Source organism: Glandiceps talaboti, chromosome 13 (genome assembly GCF_964340395.1).
Source record: "Glandiceps talaboti chromosome 13, keGlaTala1.1, whole genome shotgun sequence".
Lineage (NCBI taxonomy): Eukaryota > Metazoa > Hemichordata > Enteropneusta > Spengelidae > Glandiceps > Glandiceps talaboti.
The window spans coordinates 646102-653449 of record NC_135561.1 but is presented as its reverse complement, the minus strand read 5'-3'; positions in this window follow the sequence as shown (position 1 = coordinate 653449).

Here is a 7348-nt window from a genome sequence, read left to right as displayed (position 1 = left end):
TAGAATATTAAAATATTAACAAAATAATCATACAGACACAAGACAAATAACGTGGACATTGTCAAAGGAGAAATGAAAAAATGAAACACGACTTCAACTCGTTGTGGAGATCGTTATGTACGTCATGATTAATATAGCTCACGTCTTCTAACCATTATCAGAGTCATTATGTTTGACCTCGGATGACCTTGCTCTAACAAGAACTGGTAGAAAGTTTGACCACGTCGGAAATTGAAGAGCGAATGGGTGAGTCTTGACTTGGTTGTCCTGGCAACGAACGTTGGTGGGAGACATTTCACCTACAAGTCAGATGTGTGTTTACAAAACGAAGTGATGATTGACCTGAATTGACCTCAATGGCTCCATTGCCTTGACCTTTAAAAAAAAACAGATGTCTGTCCGGACCAGAAGAATGATCATACGGATAATAGTTCCTAAGTATGTAATTCTTCTGACTCCACTGATAAGATAACACTAATGTGATAACATGGGAATTACTTTAATTCCTGGCATCTAAACTAGATCACAACTCGGATGGTGAGGCGATAATATTTTTTTTTTTTTATTTATTTACATAACTGGTCTGTCAAAACTATTTTACATATCACAAGCAAACTGGAAAAAATAAATATACATACAACAAAATAGTTACAGTTCATAAGAAATAAATATAAATTAATCCGTCAAAAAAGCACTGCCCCCGAATAAAAGTGCTTGTCATACTGAAAGCAAATACAAAGGTCAACAATAGTGCACTCTCAAAATAAGGCGATAATATTGACTATGCGTAACTTCGACTTATTTCCGACCCACAGGCTACTCTATCAAGGCCGAAAGATTAAGTTTCAGCTCGAGAGTAAATCCCCATTACATGACGAACGTCGGATGTTATTTTCGCTTTTATGAGGAAAGTAAGAAAACACTTCAATTGGGTATTAAAGCTTATCAACAACAGCTATTGACAAAGTCGAGTTGGACAACTTTATGAGATACAACACTTTAGAAAAAAGTGTCCCACTTGTATGATAGCTTCAAGAAAGTTTTTAAATGTAGTGTAGGTAGGTTGGCCTGTTCTAATTAAGAATACTGGAAGCCTAAATGATCAGTGAATTTACTTTTCAAACTTTGTTACTATGACCTCTTGACTGGCCTTGACTAATACTAATCAATAGTACCACAAATTAATTAAAAAGACAATTGCACTACTAGCTTTGGATAAAGATTAATTATGGTAATATGGAACAGAAAGTTTATGTCAATATATCGACAAAGACTCATCGAAAGCTCAATGCCAGAACTACTTGTGCGTCTCGTTGTACATGTAACCTCTGTAAGTCATTTGATCTACCATGGATGTATTAGGCCCTGACGATGCATCCATGATCTACCATGGAGGTCTCCATTGGTCCTATACCTCCATGGCGTTACCATGGTACCAAGCTGATGGACATTCTAGTCGTTGTAACCCATCAACATTTATATAAGTATTGTTACCAAGCCTGGTTCATACATTGAATACGAAAAACTAAGCTATCTTTCCCCAGATTTGTGTCAAGGCACCATCTCTCCCCAGATTTGTGTCAAGGCACCATCTCTCCCCAGATTTGTGTCACGGGCCATCTCTCCCCAGGTTTGTGTCAAGGGCCATCTCTCCCCAGGTTTGTGTCAAAGGACCATCTCTCTCCAGGTTTGTGTCAAGGGACTATCTCTCCCCAGGTTTGTGTCAAGGGCTATCTCTCCCCAGGTTTGTGTCAAGGGACCAACTCTCCCCAGGTTTGTGTCAAGGGCTATCTCTCCCCCGGTTTGTGTCAAGGGCTATCTCTCCCCAGGTTTGTGTCAAGGGACCATCTCTCCCCAGGTTTGTGTCAAGGGCTATCTCTCCCCAGGTTTGTGTCAAGGGATGAACTCTCCCCAGGTTTGTGTCAAGGGACCATCTCTCCCCAGGTTTGTGTCAAGGGCTATCTCTCCCCAGGTTTGTGTCAAGGGACCATCTCTTCCCAGGTTTGTGTCAAGGGACCATCTCTCCCCAGGTTTGTGTCAAGGGCTATCTCTCCCCAGGTTTGAGTCATGGGCTATCTCTCCCCAGGTTTGTGTCAAGGGACCATCTCTCCCCAGGTTTGTGTCAAGGGCTATCTCTCCCCAGGTTTGTGTCAAGGGATCAACTCTCCCCAGGTTTGTGTCAAGGGACCATCTCTCCCCAGGTTTGTGTCAAGGGCTATCTCTCCCCAGGTTTGTGTCAAGGGATCAACTCTCCCCAGGTTTGTGTCAAGGGACCATCTCTCCCCAGGTTTGTGTCAAGGGCTATCTCTCCCCAGGTTTGTGTCAAGGGCTATCTCTCCCCAGGTTTGTGTCAAGGGACCATCTCTCCCCAGGTTTGTGTCAAGGGCTATCTCTCCCCAGGTTTGTGTCAAGGGATGAACTCTCCCCAGGTTTGTGTCAAGGGACCATCTCTCCCCAGGTTTGTGTCAAGGGCTGTCTCTCCCCAGGTTTGTGTCAAGGGACCATCTCTCCCCAGGTTTGTGTCAAGGGACCATCTCTCCCCAGGTTTGTGTCAAGGGCTATCTCTCCCCAGGTTTGTGTCAAGGGACCATCTCTCCCCAGGTTTGTGTCAAGGGACCATCTCTCCCCAGGTTTGTGTCAAGGGCTATCTCTCCCCAGGTTTGTGTCAAGGGCTATCTCTCCCCAGGTTTGTGTCAAGGGACCAACTCTCCCCAGGGTTGTGTCAAGGGACCATCTCTCCCCAGGTTTGTGTCAAGGGACCATCTTTCCCCAGGTTTGTGTCAAGGGCTATCTCTCCCCAGGGTTGTATCAAGGGACTATCTCTCCCCAGGTTTGTATCAAGGGACTATCTCTCCCCAGGTTTGTGTCAATGGACCATCTCTCCCCAGGTTTGTGGCAAGGGCTATCTCTCCCAAGGTTTGTGTCAAGGGACCAACTCTCCCCAGGTTTGTATCAAGGGACCATTGCGTGTACAGTAAATCACATGCATGGTTTCCGGTTGTGACAGACTAATAGATGTATTGATAGTCCGAGTATCAAGATCGATCAAGATGAAAGCGTTTCTGACTGTACTGGTTGTACCACCTAGGTAGCTTGGTATCCAGTCGTGGTGGGATTTTGCTCTCAGTAGGGGGAACGAGTGGATTCCAGGCAACCACCAAGACTGTGGTCTTCTACAACTACTTCAGAAGCCCTGTCCTAGTCCCAAAACAAGTAATAGGTTAATACGATCTTAATGAATCACTTCCTGTTATGCCATCTGTACGATTACATTGTCCCTAAGTCAACCCTAGTAAATGTTAAGAGGGATGCTTTGGTTGTCATATGGGCCACTGTTTATTGGATGGAGATATCAGTTCTGCGTCATTAGATACGGGTTGAATAAAATCACATCCTGTGGCTGACCGCTTTGACCTACTTACAACAGACTAGGAAAACAAGTGACGTGTACATGGTGGTGGTACTATTCTTGTGGGTTCCAAGGAGTGGCATAGTACAGTATGCCCGGCCTATCCTGTAACATGACCAGTGTGCACGTGGAATTCATACCAATGCTACACCCACATTCAGTTTATATGCATGTTAATGGTACAACTCTTTCGTCGCAAAGTATCTCCACTGTGTCATTTCTCACGAGTTCACGTAGGCACTACGTCAAGTATGGAATGCACACTGCACTATTTAATTTTCAAAATGCTATGTGAAAATATGCGTTACCTGGTTGTAAACCGTATGGTATTGCTACTTTCCTGATTTTCTGAATTATTACCCAAATTGTTAATAATCTGACTTACTAAACAGAGACTGTTTACTATACAATATAAAGTTATAGCAAATGTAATTAGTGTTGTCACCATTGTCATACAGTACTTGTACTTGCTATTGAACTTGAAGTTATCATTATCAATACCAATGTCATTTGGAACAACAACAACAACAACAACAACAACAACAACAACAACAACAACAACAACAACAGTAGTAGTAGTAGTAGTAGTAGTACATGTAGTACATGTAGTTATTTATTTCAGTAAAGGCCCACAGTCCATCGTACAAAGACCACTTTACATGCTAGGACAGGACACAGGGGCGTGTAATATTTCATAGATTGTTGTTTTCTTATTGCTTAGAATGTAGTTTTCTTAGGAAAATATCGTACGAATCTTGCTGCTACAAATGTACCAATCTCTATACTATGAAGAAATATTAGTCTCTTCCCCTTACATGTAGGAATATATATTAATCAAAAGGTTGTTATATTTAGTCTGTAGACCAGGAAAACAACAATCTATGAAATATTACACGCCCCTGTGGGACAGGATGGGTAAAAAAAAAACTATAGCAAATGGATAGAAACATTCTCAGCTCGATACAAAAGTGAACTCCGATGTGGTTTGATATGTCATTGTTCGTACTGAATATTAGCATCGCTTCCGTTGACGTGGTCAGGAAACTAAAACATACATATTAGCAAGTAACACAATAAGGCCTAAAACGTATTCGAGAAAAAAATAACAAAATCGCAAAAATTGTGAAGTCTCACGAGAAATAGTGAACGCAGAAACTACCACCAACTTAAAAAGACACTCATACATCTGATAGTAAGAAGTAAATAACAGAGACCATTTGGAAAACAATGGAAAACCTGAACTAGACACACAAAAAAAATAAAATAAAAAATCGACCTACATCACCTATTCTAAAATTGAACGTAACCGGAACCACACAATTTTTTCATTATGCCTAAACCAGATCCCTTAGGTATGGGAACACATCTCGTTGTGGCGTCACTTTGTACGATGCGATCCAGTGAGTGCGGCGTAGCTGTGAGCTGTACCTCTCCTAGAAAGCAGAACTAAAGCCTTACATATGGGTTCCAATCTGCTGCTGATCCTGTCTTTCTCCACCCCCCCCCACCCACCCACAGGCTGTCCCCACTGTTATGTCTTTCTCTCCCCTCCCTCTGCCTGTCTGTCTGTCTGTCTGTCTGTCTGTCTGTCTGTCTGTCTGTCTGTCTCTCTCTCTCTCTCTCTCTCTCTCTCTCTCTCTCTCTCTCTCTCTCTCTCTCTCTCTCTCTCTCTCCCCATGTGTTGTTTCATATGGCAACTTTTAAAAATATTTCTTGCATAAAATAAACGACTGCATAGCCTTTTTGTTCATTTATTTAAAAAACTGTACAGTTTAATTTACAAATAAATGTACAGGTTAGAAAATACAAAAAAATATGAAATTGATTTTTTGCAACTCTGAGAATGGAAATGATTATATTCAGTGAAAACATCTGACTCTACACAACTGGCAAGTTATTAAGTCATGTGCAAGAACAGTCAACAAATAAATAGTTATTACCCAGGTGACGACTCCCGTCGCAAGGTATCAAACAGCTCGCAACGAAGTTGGAAGTGCGCCCTCTCAAAGCTTTAAGAGATTCTTTTGTTTTTACAACTTTTACAAAGTTTGAACGATTCCGGACTGATTGAACTTGCATTTGTCGGAATTTATTTGAAAACATAAACAATATCACACCCACCGTTTCTCAAAAATTGAAAATCATGGAAGATACTCTTAGTACCCATCAACATGCAAACTGGACAAATGTTAGTTACAAACTTTAACAAAACAGAAAGTGATTCCAATTTGGCACAAATCAAATATGTTGTTGACATCAATAAGAATACAATTGTGTCATTGGCAAACATAAGTATACAAACAATATTTGACATTTTTACAACTGATATTTGATATTTGTTCAGTATAGTATTTGAATCTGACTATGCCATATGAGTTCAATTCAGGTATATTTTCCAATCAAGTGAATTCAGGAATATATCTGTACACCTATCTATGACAAGTCAAAAGTCATGTAAATTTCTAACATCACTAAATTCTTAACCCTCATCCTGCAATGGCCACTGTCCTCTACACAGACTTGACCTGAAGAGGGGTTAAACTGCTATTTGGACGGATATAAATACTTTCCAGTGCAGTCAGCATCAGTTTATAAACTGATAAACGATAAAACTTTTACAGTAAATATACTAGCCTGTATTAGTTACCTTTTGTATAGATTGAAAGGTTCCTCCTTCTAATCACATGTTACTTTAGCTAATGATTAACAGGTACATCAACAGTAACAAACCATTTAGTATATCTCAACAACTAGTAAGTGAACTTGGTGTCTGATAAGACACTATGATTAACCATATTATGGTATATACAGTAATCCTGTGTATTTGTCAAAAGCTGCCATAACTGTGCATCAATACTGTATGGAGTAGTAAATGAGCATTTTGTGACTTTACAATGTACTTGTCTGGATTTGTTTTTTCTTAAATTATAAATTGATTGGAATTGTGAGATATTAAACAAATGAAATAACAGTTTTTGGTTGAATGCTCCAAGTTTGTTCAAGAATTTCAATCAATATCTTGTATAGGAAATGATCAACTTAGCTACCTATTTACTGGTAAGCTATACTTGAACTAATTTCTCTAATTTTGATTTTGATTAATCTATGACAGTGATATGTGAGATCTATGACCTTTCACAAATGCACTTTAACCTATGACCTTTCACCATGTGTTGTGTGACCTATGACCTTTCATTCATGCACTGATCTTTCACAGCCATGTGCTTGATATAACCCGTATCTAAGACTATCTCCATCTAATTACATTATGATAAAGTTAAAACTTGAAAATCTGTCAGTGTGAAATTTATGCAATGTACCTTTCAGAAAATTCATACCTCTGTGGTAGTTATTTGGGACAAACACTATTGATATGTTTGTAGATGATGTATATCTGGATTACTTTCTATCATCAATATATGTGGGTATGCTATTATGGGTGGGGGGGGGGGGTTACAGATCTGTCTTAGGCAGTGTTCTCCTTACAATGTTTTCACAAGAGGGTTGAGAGAACAGTTACACCATCTGTAATTGCCAATTTATAGAGACAATGGAAAGAGAAGATGGGTTCTTTTGTCTATGATCATATACTAATTTCATCCATATACAGTTATTTCAACTTGATATTAAGTGCAAAATAAACTGGTTTTCATCCATATACTGTCAGCCCATTTTTCCTGTGAATTGCAACATATACTGCATCTATATTCAGTTATCTCATCTCTTGGAGTAAACCATGACAAATACTGTGGTTTCCATCCATATATAGTTATCTCATCTCTTGGAACAAACCATGGCAAATACTGTGGTTTCCATCCATATACAGTTATCTCATCTTTTGGAGTAAACCATGGCAAATACTGTTGTTTCCATCCATATACAGTTATCTCATCTCTTGGAGCAAACCATGGCAAATACTGTGGTTTCCATCCATATACA